The sequence below is a fragment of the Malania oleifera genome, chromosome 9 (assembly GCF_029873635.1).
Source record: "Malania oleifera isolate guangnan ecotype guangnan chromosome 9, ASM2987363v1, whole genome shotgun sequence".
Taxonomy (NCBI): Eukaryota; Viridiplantae; Streptophyta; class Magnoliopsida; order Santalales; family Ximeniaceae; genus Malania; species Malania oleifera.
The window spans coordinates 88534655-88561953 of NC_080425.1; positions in this window are offsets into that span (position 1 = coordinate 88534655).

Consider the following 27299-nt stretch of genomic DNA (forward strand, 5'->3'; position numbering starts at 1 on the left):
TTATGGTTCATAGTATCTAGTTGGATGGTTTACGTTTTATATGGATAATTGATTATGCTGCCTGCATGCATGCTTAGTTTAGAATGCCTTAATATCTATTTCCAATGCAATTGCTGTCTATAGGGATGACTATACTGATGAGAGATAAATATAGTTAATAAATATCCAATATAGTTGTTGAAGAATGGTTTGTGTGCTCACTTATACTTTGGCATATTCAATGAAATCAATCCCTCGCAAAGTATAAGTAATTTATAGTATCTAAGCAATAATTCAAATTGACAGGGGGAGCATCTAAACTTACAATGCCTATCATATTATGCTTGCAAAATTTTGAGGCTTAGATATGTTTTAAATATAGTGTGGCATATGCTTAAATAAAATAATCTTTGTGAAAATCTTAAGCTGATGTTCATTGCGTTGCCACAAGTTGTTTGTGTTTTGCCATATGATCTTGCATGTGAATTATTAAATCTTTACGATCATCATGGTTGTGGTTTTCTGGTTATATTCTTGTATGTGCTTAATTGACCAACCAGAAAATTTGTTACTTGCTTGCATCATATTTAAATTATTTTTGGCAAGCAACCCCCCAATACTTTTTGCAAATATCATAAGGGGGATATATATTTATATATATACATATATATATTTATTGTAATATTTTATGGCAAGAACTATCGTCAAAACTCATTTTTTTTCTCTTGCCTCATTATTTTATATATATATATATATATATATATATGTTTTAAAGCCGCATAATTGGTTCTATAACTACACAAAAAAATGCATGTGAACTACTTAGACTGTGTTTATGCTCAAACTTCCTTTTTGGTATCATATGTCGTGTGATTTTAATTCAAATCTCTTACGAGTCTTAAGATATGTGTCAATTGAAATGGTCTGTGCATATCTATAGTCTAATTCTGTTTTTCATGTCATTTAAAGCATTTAAATGGCCAGTTGTGTTGTTTGTGTGCTAAATTGCTGAAGTTTTCTTTGTCATTCATTGTGCATTGTATAACTATTCTATCGATTGAATGACTAAAAGTTATACTTCTATTTCATGTTCTGAGAATACTAAACTATTTGAGTACATAATTGTTGATATCTTGAAAACATTTTACTCAATCAGGTCACTTGCATATAGAAATTTTTGGGAAATGTTCTATTTTCAAACGTCATGCTGCCCAATTTTTTAAAAACATCTTCCCAAACATTTCCTGTATTCAGATGATTATTTCCTATATTCTTAAATATTTATTTAGGCTCTTTTTGCTATTGCCAAAAGGGGGAGAAGTAAGCAAGTATTTGTTATCATCAAAAAGGGGGAGATTGTTGACCTTATTAGTCATATCCCGTTTTGATTATGACAAATACTATGATATTTAATGGTTAATGAGTTTGTGTGTAGGACCAATCAGAAGTATCATATGGTGCACGCACACGGCACATGAAGTGAAGACTCGAAGACCCTGTTTATGTTGTATTGTAATTTAATCATTTATTTGGGTCTGTAATAGTAATTAGGAGAACATGGTCTGTAATAATTAATGTCTTACCTGCATAGTAAGATGGATAAGCTCAAGACCATAGATTGACTTTAGGGAACACCCTTCGATCGACCGACACTGAATTTTTTCGATGTCCTCAAACTAAAAAGGACCTAGAAATGACCCTAAGACACTCACTCATGCACATATATGAATGGTCATTTGAATATGGTGTTTGCATGCTTAAAAAGAACCGAAATGCACTTAAGTTGCATGTTCGGTCAACCGTACTGCTCAAGTACAAATTCCCTCGATCGACCGAATCGGTGCAGGGTCAACAGTTTGACCATGGCCTAGTCGACCGAACTTCCCAGTTCATTACCTGTCGGTCGACGAAACCCTGACTGGGTCAACAAATTGACCATATCCCGGTCGACCGAACTTATATAGTTCATTTATACCCGGTTAACTGAACCCCCTAGGGAGTCAACTTTTTTACCACCTGGTCGACTGAGTCCAAAATGTACTTCAATGCTCTAGTCGACCGAGGATCCTTAAGAGATGTCCCAACGTCATGGTCGACCGAACTATCCAATTCAAATCTTCCCGGTTGACCAAGCCTCGCAAAATTGAAAAATTGCCTTCAGACTTACTTGTCTAGTCGATCAACCCTACAATTCATTTCTTGTCCGATCGACCGAACCATAAGAACTTCGGTCGACTGAAAGTCACAGGTCGACCGGTGCTCTCGGGTTGCCCCATATTTTTTACCGCGGTTAACTTTTTTAAATGGGGTTAATTAGGATTAAATTGATTTAAAATAAAATTAATAATACCCTACATATCCTAACGGTTATAACTCTTCCTATCTCTATATATAGGCATTCATTTGCAAAAATTAGTAAGAGATTAACAAAATAATTAGCAAATATCCTCTAAATCTCAAAAAGCCCATTTTTGCATGTTCAAGCCATATACTCCTCCTCTTACTTGTTCATATTGAAATTACTTGTTTGTAAGAGTATTCTTGTGCTTATCTCACCATGCTTAAACTCTCTCTTGGTTGTTCTGAATAAGATTTATTTTTCATAGAGAGTAAGCTTCAAGTTCTCCCAGGGGGCTTCGTAAATAAGCCTTCCGTAGGAAAACTTCTTAGAGCTTCTGAGTTTTGCATTTTCATTGCAAATACTCAAGAGTTCATATTGCATTTTGGTTGCAAAAATATTTTTCAAATTTTTTTTCAAATATATCTTGTGTTTATCCTTGAGAAATATTTTGAGATATTTACTTGCATGCTGAAGATCTTTGTTGCTATGCCTTTTGATTGAGATTATCATTTTATCACAAAAATCAAATAAATATTTTTACAGACCGTTATTTGAATATCTCTTGTGGCTTATATTGACAAAAATATTGGTTGAGATAATTGAAGTGTGCTTGTGATCTTTGCTTGTGCATTGTGATTGAATATATTGTGTGATACAAAGATCATATCATTTGCACTCTCACGCACTAATTACATCGCTCACATAATTATTTGAGAGTAGACATTTAGACAACATTGAGCTTATCAAATCCTATCTCTTGGTAGTGCATTGATTATATAGTGCGTAACTGGGTACATATCTGCTTTACATGAAAGCACAATCACTGTACCATTTGATTAAGTGAGTATTGTTGTATTTATAGGCTTGGCCTGAGGGGGTGGTAATATAGCCCGATAAGGATTGTATAGGTTGAGGTCAGCCCTGTGTTTATTGACCTGGTTGTATAGGTTGAGGTCAGCCCTGTGCTAATTGACCTGATTGTTTTGGTGTCGCTCCACCAGTTAAGTGAGTCTATAGTGGTAATCCTTGTACTTGTTAGCCAAGACGGGGACGTAGGCAATTTGGCCCTACCTCGATAACATTTTTGGGTGTCGTCTTATATACTGCCCTTTTGTGCATGCTTGATTAAATTTCTATTGCAATTTAAATTCCATTGTGTATTTGCATTGATTTATTTTACATGCACTAGATTGACCTTAGGCTTGTATAATACTGTTGATTAGTAGATTGATCTAAGGGATAAAATTTTTAAATACCAATTCATCCCTCCTCTTGGGATTGCACCAAAGCTAACAAAGTTAGATTTACAGAAAGAAACATGTTTACAGTTATTTTTAGGAATAACAAGATTAAACAGGAAATTATGGTTTCAGAATATATAATAAGCCGTACATTTGCTCAGCTTAGTATTTATGATATGTTCAGCGTAAGACCGTGATTGATAGCCAACGCAAGGCTACAATTATATATGTTTTTCAACATAAGGCCGTAGTTATGTATGTATTCGGCGCAAGGCCGTGATTATTTATGTTATAACAGAATTCAAAAAATGCTGTCAATCTATTTATGTTAAAACAATATATTATCATGTACTATATGTTATTAGAACCTGGGTAATAGTTTAGATCAGTTATTAGGAGCACGGTACCATAGCCATATAGTTTAGTTTAGTTTAGTTCAGACTTGTGGTAACCACCCCTGCTAGTAGAGGGGGTGGGAGATGGATAGTCGATGTGGTTTTCAGTGTAGAGTTGTAGATGTCCACCTGGCAGTCTAGACTAGGGTGTGGCTGGCCCATCGAACTTACAGACATTTTTGACTTGGCAGTGGTTGGCCAGCCATTGTTGGGCCTTGCCTTCGGGCTGCACAACCCGTCTTTGGGGGGGGGTAATACATGACACTAGTTAGCTATTTATTTTGGGTAAATTTCAGAATTAATAGTTATATTAGATGATTTTATGGTCAGAGAAATACAGTATGATTCAATATAACTATGAAATGTATGATTATTCAGTTATGATATTTTCAGTGTTTTCAGACATGTACATGTACTGCATATTTACTATAGCAAGTAAATATTCATGTTGCCACACAACTATATTTAGTTTATTTCTTTTACTGAGAGGTGTCTCACCCTAACTCTAAACAATTTTTGGAAACCCAGAAAGACAGGTGGATCGAGCTCCGCGCTGTTGAGGCAGTTGTTCTACCTTGCTCGAAGGATGAGTTTTGAACTAGGGTTAGTACGTTTCTGATGTTGACCCTAGTGTTATCTTTTGGTGTTCTTAGGATTGTATATATACATATACAGATACATGGTGGTATGTAAGTAACTCTGGTATGGTATTTTATGGTTGGATGGATGAAATTTGTTATTATTGCTGCTTAGGTGTCCGTTGTGTATGATAGGTGTATCCCCGTTACCCACGGGTTCAAATTGACTTCATTATGTTATAAGTTAATGGTATCAGGGCATTTATATGTTTAATTATGTCGTAAGATAAGTAGGTCGTTACATTTTGGTATTAGAGCCTAGGTTGTTAGGTTCTGTAGACTCTAAAATGCAGTGGTAATAATACCAGAGTATAGGACAAAAGAATTTGAGGCTTGGTTTGTAGTCTAGATGCAAGACTTCCGTGATGGTTTGTGTGTCTTTCTTGGGGTAACGATTTCAGGAAAGCCATGCTAAACTATTGTCGGGTTGGGTGTCTAGGTTACAGGATTGAACCTTGAATTAAGATCATAGATGATAAATTAGATGAGGATATAATATACTAGTAAGATGATATGTCATGGTAATAAGGTCCTTAGCTAAGTTTATTGTCTTTTCAAGATAGATCCTGGAGGTAGTAGCGCCCATGCTAGTGGTAATGAGGGTGCTGGGCCCTCAGGCACTATGGGTGTCGATTCAAATGTAGTATTGGCTAAAATTGCTAGGAACTCTAGAGAGCAGGGTGGTCTGTATGCAGACCACGGTAGTTTGATTAAGAAGTTTATTAAGATGAATCCTCCGACTTTCTCAGAAGGAACTGATCCTACAGTTGCTGAAAATTGGATGCAGGAGATTGAAAAAGTGTTTGTAGTGCTACATTATACTGAGGAGCAGAGGGCGCTGTTCGCTACATATAAACTGACTGTAGAGGTTGAAATATGGTGGATGATAGTGAAACTCCTAGAGTGGCAAAGAACAATGCCTCTAGAGATGACATGTGAATGATTTAAGGAGATATTTTTTGACAGATACTTTCCAGCCTCGTCCAGAGAAGCCAAGATAGAGGAGTTGCTGAATATGAAGCAGGGACCGCAGACAGTGCAGCAGTATGCAGCGAGCTTCATTGAGTTATCTCGCTTCGCCTCGTACATTATTCTAGACGAGACGAAGAAGGTAAGACAGTTTGAAAGAGGGCTAATAAGGGAATTATATAAGCAGGTTTCAATACTGAAATTGCAAGATTTTGCTAAACTGGTAGATAAAGCAGCTATGGTAGAAGCCGGAGAGCGTTTGGAGGCTGAGGAGCAGAGATTAAGAAAGAGATCCATGCCTTCTGGTTCCCAGCAGGGGTCCAGTCGGGGTTCATGGAAGAGAGGTGACTACTACAAAGATCGAAGGTAGGAGTTAGGGAATCGTGGGTTTTAGGGTATGTAGTTTTTTCCAGCTTGTTTGACTTGTGAGAAGAGACACCCAGGGGAGTGTCATGCCGGGCGAGATATCTGCTACTGATGTGGGGAGCTAGGGCATATGATGGTGGATTTACAGGGTCATATTGGAGCTGCTTTCGTTCCTAGACCTAGTCGGAGAGGCTATCAGGCACCTCGTGAGGTTAGCAAAGGAATACAACTCCAGCGAGAGTTTTTGCCTTAACGCCGGGTGATGTTGCGACAACTGGCGATGTGGTGATAGGTATGGTTAGCATGCTTTCATCTAAAGTTATTGTATTATTTGATTTAGGAGCCACACATTCGTTCATGTCTATGGGGTGTATTAAATTGTGTGAGGCAAAAACACAATTGTTAGACACTGAACTGTTAGTATCTACATCGACCGGTCAGTAGTGAGGTGTAGTAGGGTGCTTCAAGGCTATCCAGTGGATATCTAGGGGAAAGTTTTGTTTGCTGATTTGATAGTGCCGGATATGCACGTGTTTGATGTAATATTTGGCATGAATTGTCTAGTGGCTAACTTTGCCATTATAGATTGCCGGTTAAGAGAAGTGATATTTAGACCTCCACGAAGACCAATATTCAGGTTTATGGGGCCGCAAGTGTAATCCTCACCTCAGTTAATTTCAGCTATTCAGGCGAGGAGATTGCTCCTGCGTGGTTATCAGGGGTTCATGGCCTTTGTGAAGGAAATGTCAGGGAATGAATTGAAACTCACTAGTACGCCAGTGGTAAAGGAGTTTACAGATATTTTTCCAGATGAGCTACCTGGTTTGCCACCTGATCGTGAGGTAGATTTTCCTATTGATCTGCTTCCAGGTACAACGCTGATCTCTAAAGTACCTTACCGAATGACGCCAGCAGAGTTGGCAGAATTAAAGAATCAGTTGCAAGATTTACTTGATAAGAGTTTTATATGGCCTAGTGTATCTCCATGGGGGAGCTCTAGTGTTATTTGTGAAGAAGAAAGACAGGTCTATGAAGATATGTATAGATTATAGGGAAATTAATAAGGTGATAATCAAGAATAAGTATCCTCTACCCCATATAGACGACTTATTTGATCAGCTCTAGGGTACACTGGTTTACTCTAAGATTAATCTCAAATCAGGTTATCATCAAGTAAAGGTAAGAGTAGAAGATGTATCGAAGATAGTCTTACGGACCAGGTATGGACATTATGAGTTTCTTGTTATACCTTTTGGTCTGACAAATGCTCCTACAGTATTCATGGATTTGATGAATAGAATATTTCATCAATATTTAGACCAGTTTATTGTTATTTTTATTGATGATATACTGGTCTATTCGAGGATCTATAAGGAGCATAAAATGTATTTGAGGTAGGTCTTACAGATGCTCAGGGGAAAGGAGTTGTACACCAAGTTCAGTAAATGTGAATTCTAGCTTAAGAAGGTTGTGTTTTTTGGGCACGTCCTCCCAGGGGATGGAATTTTTGTGGATCCTAATAAAATTGATGCTGTAGTGAATTGTGCTAGACCGAGGAATGTCCAGGAGATCAGGAGTTTCTTGGGGCTGGCTGGTTGTTGCCGTTGTTTTGTTGAGGGATTCTCAGCGTTATCAGGGCCTTTGACGCAACTGATTAGGAAAAATGCTAGGTTTGAATGAGGCGACAGTTGTGAGCAGAACTTCTAGTAATTGAAGCAAAGGCTTGTCACGACACCAGTGTTGATCATCCCGTCAGGGGGTGAAGGGTATGTTATCTACAGTGATGCATCCTTGAAAGGGCTCGACTGTATATTGATGCAGCATGGTAGGGTTGTAGCTTATGCTTCTAGGCTTTACAAAGAGTTTGAAAAGAACTACCCTACCCGATTTAGAATTGGTGCAGTAGTACATGCATTGAAGATTTGGAGGCATTACCTGTATGGCGAGCGATGCAAAATCTTCTCTGGCCATAAGAGTTTAAAGTTCTTTTTCACTCATAAGGAACTTAACATGAGGCAAAGAAGGTGGTTGGAGCTATTAAAGATTTTGACTGCACCATTAGTTACCACCTAGGAAAAGCAAATGTGGTAGCTGATGCATTGAGCAAGAAGTCTATCGGACCAGCATTGACAACTATAGAGATTCAGTATTCGATCCTAATGGATCTGGAGAGACTTGGTATAGAATTAATAGATAGTGATCCTCAGGAAAAGATTAAAGCTACTCAGAAAGAAGATCCAGAATTAGCAAAGATAATGGGCAGAGTACAGGTTGGTTAGGGAGAGGAGTTTTGTATTGTAGATGACGGGGCTTTGTGGTTCCGTTCTAGATTATGTGTTCTTACTGATGCTAATATCAAAAGGACCATCCTAGAGGAAGCTCACAGATCTTTATACATAGTTCATCTCGGCAGCACAAAAATGTATAGGGATTTGTGAGAGTCTTATTGGTGGAGTGGTATGAAGAAAGAGATTGATGAGTATGTAGCACAGTGTTTGACGTGCCAGTAGGTAAAGGCTAAGCACCAGAAGCCAACAGGTCAGTTGCAGCCACTTTTTATCCCATAGTGGAAATGGGATCACATATCTATCGATTTTGTTTAAGGGTTCCCTTTGGCATTGCATGACCAGAATGCAATTTGGGTGATTGTAAATCGTTTGACCAAGATCGCCCATTTCATTCCCATCAAGATCAACTACTCCATGAACAAATTGACAAAGATTTATATTTAGGAGATAGTCCATTCTCACGGTGTGCCAGTGTCTATATTGTCAGATCGAGACCCGTGTTTCACGTCACAATTTTGGAAGAACTTGCAGGAGGCTCTAGAGTCTCAGTTATCTTTTAGCACGGTGTTCCATTCTCAGTTAGACGGGCAGACTGAAAGGATGATTTAGATATTAGAAGATATGCTTTGAGCATGCGTGTTGAGTTTTGAGGATAGTTGGACCTAGTTTATGCCGCTGGTGGAATTTGCATATAGTAACAGTTATCAGGCTGACATTGGCATGACACCATTTGAGGCACTCTACGGTAGAAGGTGTCGTTCTCCTTTATACTGGGATGAAATGGGTGAGCGGCGAGTTGTGGTACCAAAGTTAGTACAACAAGTGTATGATAAGGTTCGGCTCATTAGAGATAGAATCAGTGCAGCTCAGAGTCGACATAAGATTTATGCCGATACCTGCCGGAGGAAATTAAAGTTTGACATCGACGATCATGTGTTTTTGAAAATAGCTCCATTAAAAGGGGTTATGAGATTTGGAAGGAAAGGTAAACTTAGCCCTAGGTTCATCGGGCCGTTCGAGATTCTAGAGAAAGTGGGGCTAATTGCCTACAGGCTAGCTTTACCATTTGTGTTGTTTAGGATACATGACATATTCCATGTCTCTATGTTGACAAAGTACGTACCAGACCCTTATCATGTAATCAATTATGGTGAATTAGAGTTCAGTAATTCACTAGTTTATGAGGAGGTACCAGTTCAGATTCCAGACAAGAAAGAGCAGGAATTACATAATAAGAAGATTCCTCTAGTGAAAGTTTTGTGGAGAAACCACACAAGAAACTTCTTGGGAGCTCGAGGAACAAATAAGGTAGAAATATCTGCATTTATTCAGTGGGGTTTAGTTACAATTAGAAAAGTGTAAGTTGTTATGTAATATTTCTTTTACGGGTTAGTCAATATATGTAGTAGTTAGTTAGTAGGTAGCATTTTAGTTTTGGGAGAATTTTATTTTGTATATGTAATCTCCTGGAATTTTAAATGTAACCACGGTATTCCTCCGTCATAAGTGAGGGTAAGTAATAAAATAAGTAGATTGTTTGCCTTCTGGGGATGACGAATCATATGGATAATAAATTTTGAGGACGAAATTTTTATAAGGAGAGGAGAATGTAGAGACCCGGTGAATTATATTAATTAACTATAGGAGGAAGAGAGAAAGGAAATTGTAAAAAGGGAACTCAACAGGGTCTCGTCGACGAATATGCTTATTGGGCTTGCCGATGAGGGCTCACGTTTCATCGATGAGAAATTACCGAGGCTATTTTTCAGCTCTGGAATTCATCAACGAGGAATAAATGTTCGTCTACAAACTTCCTTCATGGCCTCGTCGACGAGGTGACATGTCTTGTTGACAAGTGTAGGTATATAAATAGCCTAAACTTGGTTTTTGCAGCAGAAATCACGCGAACAATTTCTCTCCCTCACTCCTCTGCGGTTTACCTCCCTTCTCTCTAAGATTCTGGGTCCATTCTTTGCCGGATTGATGATCCGAAGCAGTCACACTACTCCTGGGGAAGTTCTCTGCAAGTCTGCCGGAGTAGATTCTTGGTGGGGCTAACTTGGACTCCATCCCAAATTTGAGTTAAGGCTGTTTATTTAGTATTTGGATTTCCTACAGTTGTAGAAAAGGTAGCATTTGAGGAAATATTGAAGTTTTGTTCAGCGAAATATTATTTTCAAGGTATTGAGCGGGGAACCTTGCGGGTGCAGGACTAATCATATTAGGCGCTTTCTAGTAGTCAGGTAAGGGAGTAAACTAAAGGAGTAATTTTTCATGAAAATTATTATTATTTAATAACAGATTAATTTTTAGAAAGCATGTGTTATATATATGAGTATATTTGAGGAAATGTATGTTTGGGAAAATACTGTTGTTACACAGGAAAATATATTTTCAGTATGTAATGTTAGGAAATGTGATTTCTGAACAGAATTCATGATTTTATTCATTTTGTGTGGCATGAATATTATTTTACGTATATTATATTATGTTAAGTTAGATTTATAGAAAAAACATGTTTACAATTATTTTCAGGAATAACATGATTAAACAGGAAATTATGGTTTCAGAATATATGATAAACAGTACATATGCTCAGCTCAGCATTTATGATATGTTCGGCGCAAGGCTGTGATTGATAGCTGGCGTAAGGCCGCAGTTATATATGTTATTCGGCGCAAGGCCGCAGTTATGCATGTATCCGGTGCAAGGCCTTGATTATTTATGTTATGATAGAATTCAAAAAATGCTTTCAATGTATTAATGTTAAAACATTATATTATCATGTACTCTATGTTATCAGAACCTGGATGATAGTTCAGATCAGCTATGAGGAGCTCGATACCGTAGCTATACAGTTCAGTTTAGTTTAGTTCAGACTTGTGCTAACCACCCCTGCTAGTAGAGGGGGTGAGAGATGGATAGTCGATGTGGTTTTCAGTGTAGAGTTGTAAACATCCACCTGGCAGTCCGGACCAGGGTGTGGCGGTTCATCATACTTACAGACATTTTTGACTCGACAGTGGTCGGCTAGCCATTGTCAGGTCCCGCCTTCGGGCTGCACAACTCGTCATGGGGGGTAATACATGACACCAGCTAGCTATTTATCCTGGGTAAATTTTAGAATTACTAGTTATATCAGAGGATTTTATGATCAAAGAACTACATTATGATTCAGTATAGCTATGAAATGTATGATTATTTAGTTATGATATTATCAGTGTTTTTAGACATGTACATGTACTGTATATTTACTATAGCACGCAAATATTCATGTTGCCATACAACTATATTTAGTTTATTTCCCTTACTGAAAGGTGTCTCACCCCAACTCTAAACCATTTCAGGAAACCTAGAAAGATAGGCGGATTGAGCTTCGCGTCGTTGAGGCGATTGTTCTACCTTGCAAGAAGGGTGAGTTTTAAACTAGGGTTAGTAGGTTTCTGATGTAGACCCTAGTGTTTTTATTTTGGTGTTTTGAGGATTGTATATATACATCTACAGATACATGGTGGTACGTAAGTAACTCTGGTATGGTATTTTATGGTTGGATGGATGAAATTTATTATTACTGCTGCTTAGGTGTTCGTTGTGTGTGACAGGTGTATCCCCGTTACCCACGAGTTCGGGTTGAATTTATTATGTTATAAGTTAATGGTATCAGGGTATTTAATATGATTAATTATGTAGTAAGATAAGTAGGTTGTTACAGTCAGGGTACGCAGATTTTATCTAAATCGATCTGCGATCTGGATATCACTAAGTGAAGGTTAGATAAGATGATGCATCAAAGACTACTTTTCGAACTTGGTACGACCATTACGAGTTTTGGGTTATGCCATTTGGGTTGACGAATGCTCCCGCAGTATTCATGGATCTAATGAATAGGGTATTACACGAGTATATATATTAGTTTGTTATTGTGTTCATAGATGATATTCTGGTCTACTCGACGAGCCTTGAGGAGCTTGAAACTCATTTGAGACTAGTACTTCAGGTGCTCAGGGAAAAGAAATTATTTTCTAAACTTAAGAAATGTGAATTCTGACTAGAGTAGGCTGCACTTTTGGGTCATATGATATCCAAGGAAGGGATTTCAGTGGACTTGAGCAAAGTAGAGGCTATAGTTGACTGGCAAGGCCGAAGAACGTGTAGGAAGTTAGAAGTTTCCTAGGTCTTGCCTGATACTACCGCCGGTTTGTCGAGGGGTTCTCCACATTATCGGGGTCTTTGACACGACTCACAAGGAAGAATGTGAAGTTTGAATGGACTGACGAATGCGAGCAGAGCTTCCAAGATTTGAAGCAACGTCTAGTCACTACCCCAATGTTGACCCTTCCATCAGGTGAGGGTGGATTTGTAATTTACAGTGACGCATCACAGAAAGGACTTGGTTGTGTTTTAATGCAGCAAGGAAAGTCATTACGTATGTGTTTTTCCAGTTGAAAGAGTATGAAAAGAACTATCCTACGCACGATTTGGGGCTGGCAGCAGTTGTGTTTGCGTTAAAGATCTGGCGGCACTACCTTTATGGTGTAAGGTGCAAGATTTTTACTGACCATAAGAGTCTCAACTACTTCTTCACCTAGAAGGAGTTGAATATGAGGCAATGTAGATGGCTCGAGTTGATAAAGGATTATGACTGCACCATTAGTTATCACCCAGGAAAGGCGAATGTGGTAGCCAATGCGTTGAGTCAGAAATCTGGGGGTACGTCAGCCTCAGCAATTATGGCTTTGCACCAGATCATAATGGACCAGGAGAGGTTGGGGGTAGAGTTGGTAGAAGGGAATCATTAGACATCCATTTCAAGTCTGGTGGTTCAACCAACCTTATGGGAGAGAATCAAAACAGTTAAGTTGAAAGATGCAGAGTTGATTGAGATTGTAAAGAAGATACAGGATGAGCAACACTCAGACTTTAATGTTTCTAAGGATGGAATTCTCAGATTTCACACTCGATTGTATGTGGTAGACAATGCAGAGATAAAGAGGAAGATTATAGCGGAAGCTCACCGTTCTCTCTATACTGTTCACACGGGTGACATGAAGATGTATAGAGACTTACGTGAATTGTTCTAGTGGAGTGATAACGCGTCAAAACTGCGTAATTGAGCACTTTAACCCGGTCTTTACGACTTATATTTTTAATTAAATGTCCAAATTTGTCCAATATTTGAATAAAATGCCATATTTATCATTCTTGCACTTTAATGCACCATTTATGAATTTTTGGTAATTTATCGCAAGAAAATTCCCTAGAACCAAAATCGACACCTGTTTGTATTTTGTACATAACTTTTCCATATGAACTTCAATTGAGACATTTAAAATTTCCAGAGAAATAGAAAAGGATTATCTACAATGTTCGTGTTTTGAGTTTCGTAAGAAAAAGGCACCAAAAAGGTCAAAATTGGCAGTGAACAGAGAACAAAAAAATGAAAAGAAAAAAAAAGATATTAAAGGGTGATGTGACCCGGCCATGCAAGCCAGGTCTGATTCATTTTGGTCAGGTTAACTCCAGCTGTGGGTCTCGTGGGTCTAGGGCAAAGCCCTCTTCTATTTAATCCCAATTTTTCCCATTTCTTCCGTGTGCCTCCGGCACCCCTTCCCCTCTTCCCTTCTCCTTCTTCCTTCCTCTCCTTCTCCTTGTCTCCCTCTCTCTACTCTCACTCTTCCTCTCCTTGCTCTTTCTCTTTCGTTTTCCCTTCCCCTTTTCCCTATCTTCCTTTCTCAACTCTCATCCTCTGCCCCTCTGTTCTTTACAGCACCATCACAGCTCTTCCACGAACACGTAGCACCAGCCACAGCACAGCTTCGCCTTGGCCAGCCTCAGCACTTCTCTACTCCAGCCGAGGAGGCCAGTGACTCCACAACACATCAGCAGCTGCAGCGTCCCTTTGCTCTAACCGAAGCCCACACCAAACCACTCCTTTGCATAAGCCATCCTCCACAGCTGCCACTTGCAATTCGAACTACAGCAGCAACCTGCGGCTTCACCAACACCAGCCGAGAACTCCCACGGCCAACACAGCAGCCCCTGCTGGAACCCGAGACCACTGCTGCTGCAACTCCTTCAAGCTCCTCTGTTTTACTCTCTCTCTCTCTCTCTCTCTCTCTCTCTCTCTCTCTCTCTTTTTCTACTTTCTCTTCTTTTATCTTTTCTTTTCTTCTCTTTTATTTCTCTTTATCTTTAAATTACAATTGGATAATTTTTTTTTGTTAAAGGTTATGCTTTCCCTTCTTTTTTTTTTCTTGTTATTGCCTTAGTCATAAACAATGATTCTTACTATTGGAGTTTATTGAAAAGAATTGAGTTTTGAGAATTGTTAAATTAATTTAGTTTCATTGCATTTTAATTATCAAAGTTCATATTTTTTATTGTGCTCATTATCGTCGAATGTTAGGATTTCGTTGTTGTTTTCGTCTTGGTTCGAGTGCGAGTTTTTCATTTTATTAAAGGTTTGTTTTTTTAGCATGTGCGCTTATGTCTATTAAGTTTCCTACATTGCATATTTTTGATTCCATGTTCTAGGTTGCCATCTTTGATTAACGCGTGTTTCAGTGTTTCCTTAAGTAGATTAGAGTTTTCGTTTTTGCTCTCAATTTCAGTGCATGCTAGGTTTAGAATTTTAATTCACGTGTTATTTAATTTTTCAAAAGTAAATCAAACACCTTTGAGATCCTGAATCTGACTTGAGTTCAGTGCATTTTTATTTTCGATTGGAAAAACGTAAAATCTGAGATTAAAAAGCATTCCCTAAGGAGACGATCTAGCCCTTGGGCTGAGTATTACATGACGTAACTCTTATACTTGGGATAGCCTTCAAGCTGCTCATTTTTCGAGTGAGTCATGGAGTAACATGAAGAGGGAGATTCTTAAATTTGTGGGTTAGTGCTTGATGTGTCAGAAGGTGAAGGCAGAACTCCAGAGGCCAGCGGGACCACTTCAACCACTTGACATCCTTACGTGGAAGTGGGAGCATATCTCGATAGATTTTGTATAGGGATTTTATCAGCGTTGCATGGGCAAAATGCCATATAAGTAGTTGTTGACAGATTGACGAAGACTGCCCATTTCAATTCGGTTATAACCAGTTACTCCATGAATAAGTTGGCATAATTTTATGTTCAAGAGATAGTTAGAATGCATGGCATGCCCGTGTCCATTGTTTCATATTGGTATCCGCAGTTCACTTCCTGGTTTTGGAAGAGTTTGCAGGGAGCGTTGGGTTCTCAACTCACTTTTAGTACTACATTTTACCCTCAGACGGATGGACATTCTGAACGAACCATTTAGATTCTCAAGGATATGCTACGGGCATACGTGTTAGATTTTGGGGGCAGTTGGATTCGATATCTGCCATTAGTTGAGTTTGCATCTAATAATAGTCATCATGTTAGCATTGGAATGACACCATATGATGTTTTATATGGTCGCCGGTGCCCATCTCCGTTGTAGTAGGATGAAGTAGGCAAGCAGTAGATTTTGGGGCCAGAACTTGTTCAGCGGGCCTCTACAAAGGTCGAGCTTATTAGGGAAAGGATTATAGCAGCCTAGAGTCGGCAGAAGAGTTATGCGGATACTCGCCGACAGGAGCTAGAATTTGAGATAGGTGATATGGTATTCTTGAGAATTGCCCTGATGAAGGGGGTGATGATGTATGGAACGAAGGGCAAGCTTAGTCCTAGATATATTGGGCCATTCGAGATTCTGGAGAGGATTGGTTTGGCGGTGTACAAGATAACATTACCTTCAGCGCCGTCTAGGATACACGACGTGTTCCATGTGTCAATGTTGAGGAGGTAGGTTCCAGACCCCTCACATGTGATCAGTTATGAGTCGTTGGAGATCGAGGATGCTTTGGCATACAAGGAGGTACCAATTCAAATTCTGGATCGGAAAGTATAGGAACTACGTACCAAGGATATACCGTTAGTGAAGGTGCTATGGTGAAATCATGCAGTTGAGGAGACTTCTTGGGAGTTAGAAACGGAAATACGCCAGAAGTACCCACAGCTGTTTAGTGAGGGCTAATGCCAGACGGGTAAAGGTATGCTTGTGTATGGATGGATTCGAGTAGATTGTGTATTAATTGTGGATAGTCTTTGGAAAAATTTGTTATGGATATTGTAATTTCCCAAAGGCAGTATTGTAACCACCCCATAAGTGAGGATAGTTAATAAACGTGGGACGGGGCCGTTATGTGGGTGGCTACTAACTCCTCTGTAGATAAGGATAGTGAGTTAAGAATGTGATTGGTAATAGTTAACAAATTTCGAGGACAAAATTTTTGTAAGGAGGGGAGAATGTAGTGATCCTAAAAAAAAAATTAAATTTAAATTTAAAATTTTAAAAAATTAAAAAAATTAAATTATTATTATTAATTAAATAATATAATAATATAATATAATATTATAATAATATATAAGATAAGTAAAAGGAAAGCACTCCGAATTGCAGAGAGCTTCTGGTTGCTGTTGCAGCTTCCGTCTCCTCCGTCTTCTCTCTCCCACTCTCTTCCATTTTTTCTTCAATATTTGTTCGATCAAAAATAAAAAAATACTGTTGGGCTCCATTCTTCGCCACCGATACTTCTACTTGAGCGGATTTGTCGTGGGAGCGGCGTAGGCATATCTCTTGGGGTAAGGCCAATTTTCATACTTACCTTAATTTTTCTTAAACCATAAGCCCAATTAATGAACGTAAATTACCAGGACACTCGTGGGGAGATTGTCTACAATCTAGTTGGAGCGGGTTTTCAAATTGGAGCCCCAGGGCACCAACCTTAAAATCGGGGGTAAGTTTAATAATTTAGACTTTATTAGGCTATTTAGAGTATTCAGATCCTAGGGGAATTTTAGGAAAAAAGTTACTCTAAGGATTGTGATGAGTAATGTAGTGAAATTTGAATTTCAAGGTTTTAGGGATTTTGAACACTGTGGGGCGTAGGCTGGGGTGTTAGCGGGCTTTTCAAGAATTAGGTAAGGGGATTAAGTTAAGTCAGTAATTTTATGAAATTTGAATCAATTTAATTGTTATATTTATATAAATATATTTATTTATTTACTAATTTGGTAATTTAAAGGCTATTTTGAAAATTAACCGTTCGAAATGGATTTTACAAACTTAGGATATATGATATGGTATTTTTGAATAAAACGAACGGTGGAAAACTTTTTTGTTTATATGGATATGTTAAAATGTGGAAAATCATGTGGCTGATGATTTAAATGGTATGGATTATTGTATATCTGGATTTGGGATTTTGAAATACTGAATTATTTGTGAAATATTGAATTGTTTGAGAAATACTGGAATTGTTGTGAAAAATATTGGAACTGTTTGTGAAATGTAGGAGTTTGAAATAACGGTCAGTGGCCGAGTATTGTTAGATTGGCCAAAGGCCAGGATTGTTATTTGACGCCAAGGGCCGAGTTTTAATTGACGGCTATACGCTGGATTGTATTTTGTGGCCGAGGGGCTAGGTTTTTGGAATAACAGAAAATATATGTAAATTAACATTTTAAATGGTGATTTCCATTACCTAAATTGCATGATATGCTTTAGGAACCCTGGGGACCAGTGTATTGTGAGCACGGTACCGTTGCTAGTTAGACCATATGCACCCACACTGTTCTAGATAGAAGTGTAGGGGGTCCTAGCCGATTGCATGCGTGAGGTTAAAGTGAGGGCATCGGACCTGCAACTTTCCTCTGTGCTTGTAGAGGATGTTGTTTTTTACTTTGTTTGGGCTTATCACCCAGGCTTAGTCCAACCTTCGGGCCGCACAACCCATGTCATAGGGGAAGTAAATGGCGTGTTTGTTATAGGGATTGTCTTATATGCATATATAGTAATTTATATGAATATGGTTAATTAATAAGATAGCTTCGAGGGCTTCTGAGAAAGGCGAGTGCCCTAGTAGCAGTAATGGTATTAGAGTAGAGGTAAGCTACTTGTATGGACGGGTAATCTTCCCTATTCTCGACTAATCGCGTGTGTGAGTGTAAAATAAGAATGATTTCATAAATGTGTTTATCTACGTGAACTGGTTATTTTCTGTACACAAAATGCATACTTGCCATACACGACATTAACTTAGTCTTTCCCTTACTGAGTTGTGCCTCACCCCTACTTTACGAACTATCTTTTCAGGAAATCCTTGAGATTGGGTCTAGTAGGCTAGAGGAGCCAGGCTAGTGATGTAAATTTTATGTAGGTAGTGTGTAGATAGAGATTTTATTTTTGTTTAGTTTTATGGGATGTAATTATGAGAAAATGGATTTATTTGTGTATAAAGGTAGTATAGAACTCTGGTAATGGATTTTTGGAGATTGTATCTTTTATTTTCGCTGCATTTTATATGATGAGTTTGGTATCAAGTACATAGACGTCACTAAAGTAGCACCCTGGGCTCACGTGGCGGGTTGGGGCATTACATTATTCGACCCCATGGAGTGCCAATATCTATAGTCTCAAATCATGATCCACATTTTACGTCACGGTTTTGGAGGTGTTTGTAGGAGCCTCTAGGGTCCCAGTTATCATTCAGCACAACGTTTCATTCTCAGATGGATGGAGAGACTGAGAAGACAATTCAAATATTAGAAGATATGCTACGAGCTTGTGTGCTGGATTTCGGGGGGAGCTAGACTCAGTTTATACCGTTGGTAAAGTTTGCATATAATTACAGCTATCAGGCTAGCATTAGCATGACACCTTACGAAGCGCTTTATGGTAGGAGATGTCGTTCTCTTCTCTACTGGGATGAGGTAGGTGAGAGGAGAGTTTTGGGACCATAGGTAGTGCAGCAGACGTACGATAAAGTCCGACTTATTAAAGAAAGAATCAGTACAACTCAGAGTTGGCAGAAAATTTACGCAGACACTCGCCACTAGGAGTTAGAATTTGATGTGGAAGATCGGGTATTTATGAGGGTAGCTCCTTTGAAGGGGATTATGAGATTTGGGAGGAAGAGTAAGCTTTGCCTTAGGTATATTAGGCCATTTAAGATCCTTGAGAAAGTGGGGTTAGTTGCCTACAGGTTAGCCTTACCACCTGTTTTGTCCAGAATTCACGACGTATTCCATATTTCCATGCTGAGGAAATACGTCCCAGATCCCTCTCATGTAATCAATTATGGTGAAATAAAGCTCAGAGAATCACTGACTTAGGAGGAGGTACCAGTATAGATTCTGGAGTGGAAAGAACAGGAATTGCGCAATAAGAAGATTCCTTTAGTAAAAGTCCTTTGGAGAAATCATGCGATAGAGGAAGCCTCATGGGAACTCGAGGAGCAGATACAACAAAAATACCTGCACCTGTTCAGTGGGGAATAGTATTAATTAGTATTACTTAGATAAAGTCAGTTTTTTTTATTCAATATAAAAATGTATAATTGTATTACATGTTATATGTTAGGATAGTGTTTTGGTTATGAGAGAATTTTGTTTTATGAATATATGTAATCTCCTAGAACCCTAGTTGTAACCACAGTATTCCTCCGCCACAAGTGAGGGTAATTAATAAAATAAGTAGCCGATTTTCTTCAGAATGTAGTGTATAGTACAAGTAGTAAATTTCGAGGACAAAATTTTATAAGGAGGGGAGAATGTAGCAACTCGGAAAGTAAAATAATAAAAGAAAATCAGAGAAAATGGGTTTTTGGCTGGATAAGGAGAAAACCGATGATGGTTTTGGGAAGTTACCACGGTCGAGTTAAGGTAAAAGGATTAATTTCAGGCCAGTTAAATAGAAAACCAGCGACGATTTTATGGAAAGCACAGAAAACCGACGATGGTTTTCTGGCCCGCGCTAGAGGTTTTAATACAACCAAGAGTTCATTTTGGGTACCAAAATTCAGGCTTCTCTTTCTCTTCAAGAAACCCACGACTCCTCTTCCTTCTCTCTCCAATTTCTTGCTCCAATGAGCCTTATTTCAACGATCAAGAACCACCACAGGGTTCATGACAAGATTCTCTGCAACATAGGTGGAGCAAAATCACATTTTGAGGTTTTGGGGCAACCTCCCAAAACTGAGGTTAGGGTGTTTTTGGGTTAATTATTGATTTATTTAAGGTATAATCATAGTTGTGTGTGTATTTCTGAAGTTAAATTGAGAATTGGGGTTTTTGTAAAATGCAAGGTTTGGTGAAAATTGTGCAAGTGGGCTAGGTTTTTGAGGGTATTTTCCCAAGAACTCAAGTAAAGATAATAGGTTATTAATTTAGGAAAATATAGGTATGAGAATTATTTTAGGAACTTTGGTTGATTGATAGGAAAATGTATTTGTGTGTGTAATTTTAGGATTTTGTGATTGTGTACATTGAGGATATGAGTTAGAAACAGTTGACGAGCCCAGTTTTATCAGATAAAAGAAATATGCTATGCTAGAAAATTTAGAAATATTATCAGTAAATATTAGAATTTGTTTATTAAAATACAAGGTATAGATTATACAGTTTTACAGACTCCAAAACATGAGCTTTATTAATTGTGTGGCTTGAGTAGATATTTGTTTCGTATAGAGTTTATATAGTTTTTCTAAATATCATGACTTACAGTAGTTTCAGTACAAAAACATGTTTTATTAGATTTTATGGAAGTATAAATTACAATGTATATGTAGACGAATATATTTTACAGATAGATATATTTTACAGTTAGATATATTGTACAGACAGATATTTTACAGCATTTATCTAATTCCATGATTTTTCCAAAAACCATAACACCCAGACATTACAAATTATTCCGTTAGATGTTACAAATTATTCAGTCAGATATTACAGTTATTTCAGATAGATATTTTAGTATTTCATATAAGATTTATAGTGTTATGGTTATTTTGGAATCATGGTAAAACAACAAGAAATTTATACTTATCAGTATTATACAGTATTAGACCTTGATGATATTATTCAGTCAGCAGAGTACAGTACCGTTGCTATCTCAGTTCAAAGTGCAACCACATATCTCAGATAGTGTGTGGGATACCGTCAACTGTGCCTGGAGGGACTGCACGCTCCCCAGAAATCTGGGTTGAGGAGGCCGATTTGATGAGGTTGAGATCAGTTACCATGCCTAGAGGGATTGCAGCATGGCCAGATTGATGGTGGTAGAGTTCAGATTGACTTACCTGGTAGGCCAACCAGTGTTAAGTCCTGCGTATGGGCCAAACAACCCTATCATAAGGGGTTAAATCATGACATACAATTTTTCAGGGTATTATCACAGTTATATATATATATATAGATTCACAAATTAACAGCAGATATTATATAGTACTAGAAGTATGAATAATTAAACTACAGAGACAATACAGTTGTTTTTTTTTTTTTTAAATTATGCTAGAAGTGAATTGTTTAGAGTATTGTTTTATCAACTTTACAGCTTCAATATCATATTAGTATATATATATTTTTTAACTCTGTCGCCACACACTAGCGATAACATATTTCCTCTTACGGAGCGTTGTCGCATCCCAGTGACTTAATATTTTTCAGGTGAACCAGCTAAGCAAGTAGATAGAGAGGTTCGTCGCACTGCCCTGTTTGTAAGGTAAGTGTTGCAGGAGACTGTATTTTTGGGTAGATGATACTGGGGTGACATGTATACATATGGTTGGTTTGGAAACACAGGATTCTGGTATTGTAATTATGTGTGTATGACTTTATGTTTTGCACTACGTAAGAATATTATAGAAAGTACTTTAGGGGTATTAGAGTAATTTTACCTATTTATTTATGGAAAAAAAAAACATGAAATTCAGGTCGTTACACTTTTAGTATGACAAATGCTCCTACTGTATTCATGGATTTGATTACTAGAGTCTTTCACCAATATCTAGACTAGTTCATTGTCATTTTCATTAATGACATACTGGTCTACTCGAGGAGCTTTGAGGAGCATGAGACGCATCTACGGTTGGTACTTTAGATGCTCAAGGAAAAGAAATTGTACGCCAAGTTTAGAAAATGTGAATTGTGGTTAGAGAAAGTAGAGTTTTTGGGGTATGTAACCCTAGCAAAATAAAGGTAGTGGTGAATTGGGCCAGGCCGAGGAATGTTCAAAATATCAAGAGTTTCTTGGGACTAGAGGGTTATTACCGTTGGTTAGTAGAGGGTTTCTCAGCATTATCAATGCCTTTGACATGACTCCCCAGGAAGAATATCAAGTTTGAATGGGACGATAGTTGTGAGCAAATCTTCCAGGAATTGAAGCAGAGGCTCGTCACTGCACCAGTGTTGACCATCCCATCAGGGGGTGATGGTTACGTGATCTACTATGATGCTTATTTGAGGGGGCTCGGGTGTGTATTGATGTAGCAGGGCAGAGTAGTAGCGTATGCTTCCAGACAATTGAAAGAATATAAAAAGAATTATCCCACTCCCGATCTATAATTGGCTATAGTGGTTCATGCATTGAAGATTTTGAGGCATTACCTATACGGTGAGTGATGTGAAATATTTTCCGACCATAAAAGTTTAAAGTACTTCTTCACACAAAAGGAGTTAAATAAGCGTCAAAGAAAATGGTTAGAGTTTATCAAGGATTATGATTGCACTACCAGCTACTATCTAGGCAAAGAAAATGTGGTGGCTGTTGCACTGAGCCATAAATCAGAGGGTGCAACACAGTTAACAGTAGTAATTCAGCACCCGATACAGATGGACTTGGAGAGGCTCGGCATGGAGTTAGTGGAGGATGGTCACCATGCATTTATTGCCAGCTTGGTTGTGCAACCTATGCTATATGAAAGGATTAAAACAACCTAGAAGAATGACGCAGAATTGGTGGAGTTAATCGAGAAAGTGCAGGACGGTCAAGGGGAGGAATTCAGTATATCAGATGACGGAGGTCTACAGTTCCTTTTTAGATTGTGCATGCTTGCAGATATGGATATCAGGAGGACAATCCTTGAGGAGGCTCACACGTCCCTATACACAATATATCCCAGTAGCACTAAAATGTATCGGGATCTACGAGAGTATTTCTAGTGGAGTGGTATGAAGAGCGAGATAGCTGAATTCGTGTGATAGTGTTTGACGTGTTAGCAGGTTAAGGCTGAGAAAAAGAAACCAATGGGTCAGTTGTAGCCACTTTACATCCCAGAGTGGAAGTGAGATCATATTTCGATGGATTTTGTGACGAGTTTATAGCCGGCGTGATAGGGGCAAAATGCTATTTTGGTGGTCGTAGATCGACTGACGAAGATCACTCACTTCATCCCTATTAAAGTCAACTACTCTATAAACAAATTGGCAAAAATATATATTCAAGAGATTGTATGATCACATGGTGTGCCAGTGTCTAAGGTATCAGATCGAGACCCATGTTTCACGTCATGGTTTTGGAGGAGCTTGCAAGAGTCTCTGGGGTCTCAGTTATCATTTAGCATGACATTTCATCCTCAGATGGACAGACAGACCAAGAGGACGATTTAGATATTAGAAGATATGCTTTGAGCTTGCGTGCTAGATTTTGAGGGTAGTTAAACTCAATATTTGTCGTTGGTAGAGTTTGCATGTAATAACAACTATCTGGCCAATGTCGGCATAACACCTTACGAGGTGCTTTATGGTAGGAGGTGTCGTTCTCCTCTATACTGGGATGAATTAGGTGAGAGGTGAGTTTTGGGACCAGAAATAGTGCAGCAGGCGTATGATAAAGTCTGACTTATTAGAGAAAGAATCAGTGCAGCTCCGAGTCAGTAGAAAAGCTGCACAGATAATCACCGTCGGGAATTGAAATTTGAAGTGGGTGACCACGTGTTTTTGAAAATAGCACCACTGAAGGGAGTCATGAGGTTTGGGAGGAAGGATAAGTTGAGCCCTAGGTTTATTGGCCCATTTGAGATACTTGAGAAGGTTGGGTCAATTGCCTATCGACTAGCTTTACCACCAGCTTTGTTCAGAATACATGACGTATTTCATGTTTCTACGTTAAGGAAATACGTCTCAGATCCCTCCCATGTCATCAGTTATGCAGAGTTAGAACTCAGTGATACCTTGGCTTATGAGGAAACTCCAGTGCAGATCTTAGACAAGAAGGAACAGGAATTGCGCAGGAAGAAAATATCATTAGTAAAAGTCCTGTAGAGGAATCACGTGGTGGAAGAAGCTTCTTAGGATCTTGAAGAAGAAATACGATAGAAATACTCGCACCTCTTTGGTAGGGACTAGCAATAATTAGGAAAAGGCTCAGGTAAACATGTAAAATTTCTTTTATGCAGGTTAGTCAGTGTATATAATAATTTTTGTGATAGTAGGTAGTATTTTAGTTTTGGGAGAATTTTATTTTATGTATTTGTAATCTCCCAAAACCCTGAATGTAACCACGGTATTCCTCCATCATAAGTGAGGGTAAGTAATAAAATAAGTAGTCTGTTTTCTTTAAGGGATGGTGAATCATTCAAATAGTAAATTTCGAGGACGAAAATTTTATAACGAGGGGAGAATGTAGAGACCCAAAGAATTATAGTAATTAAATAATAAAAGAAGGGTGAAAAATAAATTCAAAAAGGGGGGAAAAAGCGGGGTTTGTCGACGAACCCTCCAGTTTTGTCAACAAACCCTCCAGTTTTGTCGACGAACTCCCTATTGGATTCGTTGCACGCCACGTGTCCCGTTGACGGAAGATTACCAAGAGGGGTAATTTCAAGACCTAAACTTTGTCGACGAAGGTTATGAGTTTGTCAACAAACTCCCTTCTTGGCCTCGTTGATGAAGTGACATGTCTCGTCTATGAAGTCGGTTGTATAAATAGCTAAAACTTGGGTTTTCAGCGAAAGAAATTACATGCAAGCCTGTCTCTCTCTCTCTCTCTCTCTCTCTCTCTCTTTTTCTAACTTCGTCCCCTCTACCTTCTCTCTAGGTTTCTAGCTCGATTTTTCACCAGTTTGATGATCCGAAGCCGCCACGCTGCACCTAGGAAGATTCTCTTCATATCTGCTGGAGTAGATCGTTGGTTAGGCCTACTTGGGCACCATCGCAAAATTTGGGTAAGTTAGTTATTTTAAGTTTTATTAGGTATTTGGTGTTTCTGAACTAAGGAGAATATGTTAGGTAAGATAATACTGAAGTTTTGTTAGGGAAAAATGTAATTTCAGGGTGTTGTGCTGGGAACACTGCAGGTGTAGGGTTGATTGTTTTTTGAGCTTCTTAGAAAGCCAGGTAAGAGGATAAATTAAGTCAGTATTTTTCATAAAATTATTTATCACTATACAATATTTATTTTAAGGAAAATATGCATATTATGAAACTGTGCTTGGGAAATACTGTTGTTGAACAAAGAAATGGATTATAAATATATAGGAAACATGATTTTAGTTCAGATTTATGCATAGAAGATTATTTACATTCGTGTGGCATGAGTATGATTTTTCATGATAATTATGTTAAATCAAGAAATTATGATTTTTCAGAATAAGCATGAATTCAAAGTTTTCAGGAAAACTATTAAACATTATAGAAACCATGTTTTTATGAATATTATGTATATCAGTGCAAGAATTTCATGTTCAGTACGTCATGAAATGCTGGCGTAGATGATTACGCGCCGAAACTGCATAATTGGGCATTGTTATCCGGGCTCTACGGTTTATATTTTTAATTAAATATCCAAAATTATCCAATATTTTAATAAAATGCCAAAATCATCATTCTTGAACTTTATTGTTCTATTTATGAGAATTTGGTAATTTTTTGTCGCAGGAAAATTCCCGGGAACCAAAACCAATACCTGTTCGTATTTTGTCCATAACTTTTCCGTTTGAGCTCCGATCGAGACGATTCAAATTTATGAAGAAAGAGGAAAGGATCATCTACAACTTTTGTGTTTTGAGTTTTATGAGATACGGGCTCCAAAAGAGTCAGATCTGCGACGAACAGAGAACAACAAAAAAATGAAAAAAAAAATACAATAATTGGGTTATTGATGTGACCCGGCCATGCATGGCCGGGTCGGGTTGTTCCACGCCGGATCCTAGGGTACCGCCTTCCTACCCTTTAAATCATCTTTATTCCTGCGCTGCTACTCTCTTCTCTCTTCTTCTTTTCCTTCTTCTTCTTCTTCTCCTCTTCTCTTTTTCTCCTTTGGTTTGGTTTTTTTTCCTTTCAATTGTGCGTTGCCATTCTCTGTTTCCCTTTCTTTCTTCTCTCTGTTTTATTTAATCTCTCACCCTCTCCCCTCTAATCTATTATTTTGCAGTTCCCTCTCTCTCTCTTGCTCTCTGTTTTATCTTCCCTTGTCTCCTTGTACCCTCAGCCACCATACAATCTCTGCTGCTGTCCTCAAGATATACACAGCAACAACTTGCTGTCGCAGCACTCTCGGCCTTCCACGCACCAACACAGCAGCCCTTGCTGTCCGCACCACACGCAGCAGCCTTCTCGTCCAAAACCAGCAGCCCCTGTTCCTCCACAGCAACCCGTGAGCATCCGGCTACAGCACTGCCTCCTCTCCAGCTGCAACACCAGCAGACCCGAGCACACCAGCGGCTGCAGGAATTTCACCAACACACAGCAGTGGCCAACCATCATATGCAGCAGACACGAGCACCACACAGCACTGCCACGGCCAACACAGCCACGCCCCAGCCCCCAAGGCTCTGTTTTTCACTCTCTTTTCTTTCTTTCTTTTTCCTCGTCTTTTTAAATTGCAATTGAATAAATTTTATTTTATTTCATTTATTAAAGTTAATCTGCATTTAGGATTTGGATATTTGCTACGTAATTTTTCTTGAAAGTTTAGTTTTTATTCATTTATCTTGCCCTTGATTAATGTTAGTGTTAGCTTTGAAGACTTTAAGTTAATTGCTTTTTATTTATTATTCTTTGGTCTATCTCTTAAAAAATAAAAAAATAAAAAGAAAAAAAAGAAAAATTCCAAAAAGAGAAAAATGTTTTTGTTACGTAATGTGTTTGCATTTTGGTTCAAGATTGTGATTTGATTAAAAGTTTGTTTTTTTAGTGTGTGTGAATCTGATTGAGTTTCCATAGTGTGTTTTTAATTCCATATTCTAGGTTACCATTCTTAATTAACGCGTGCTTTGATGTTTCCTTGAGTAGGTTAGGGTT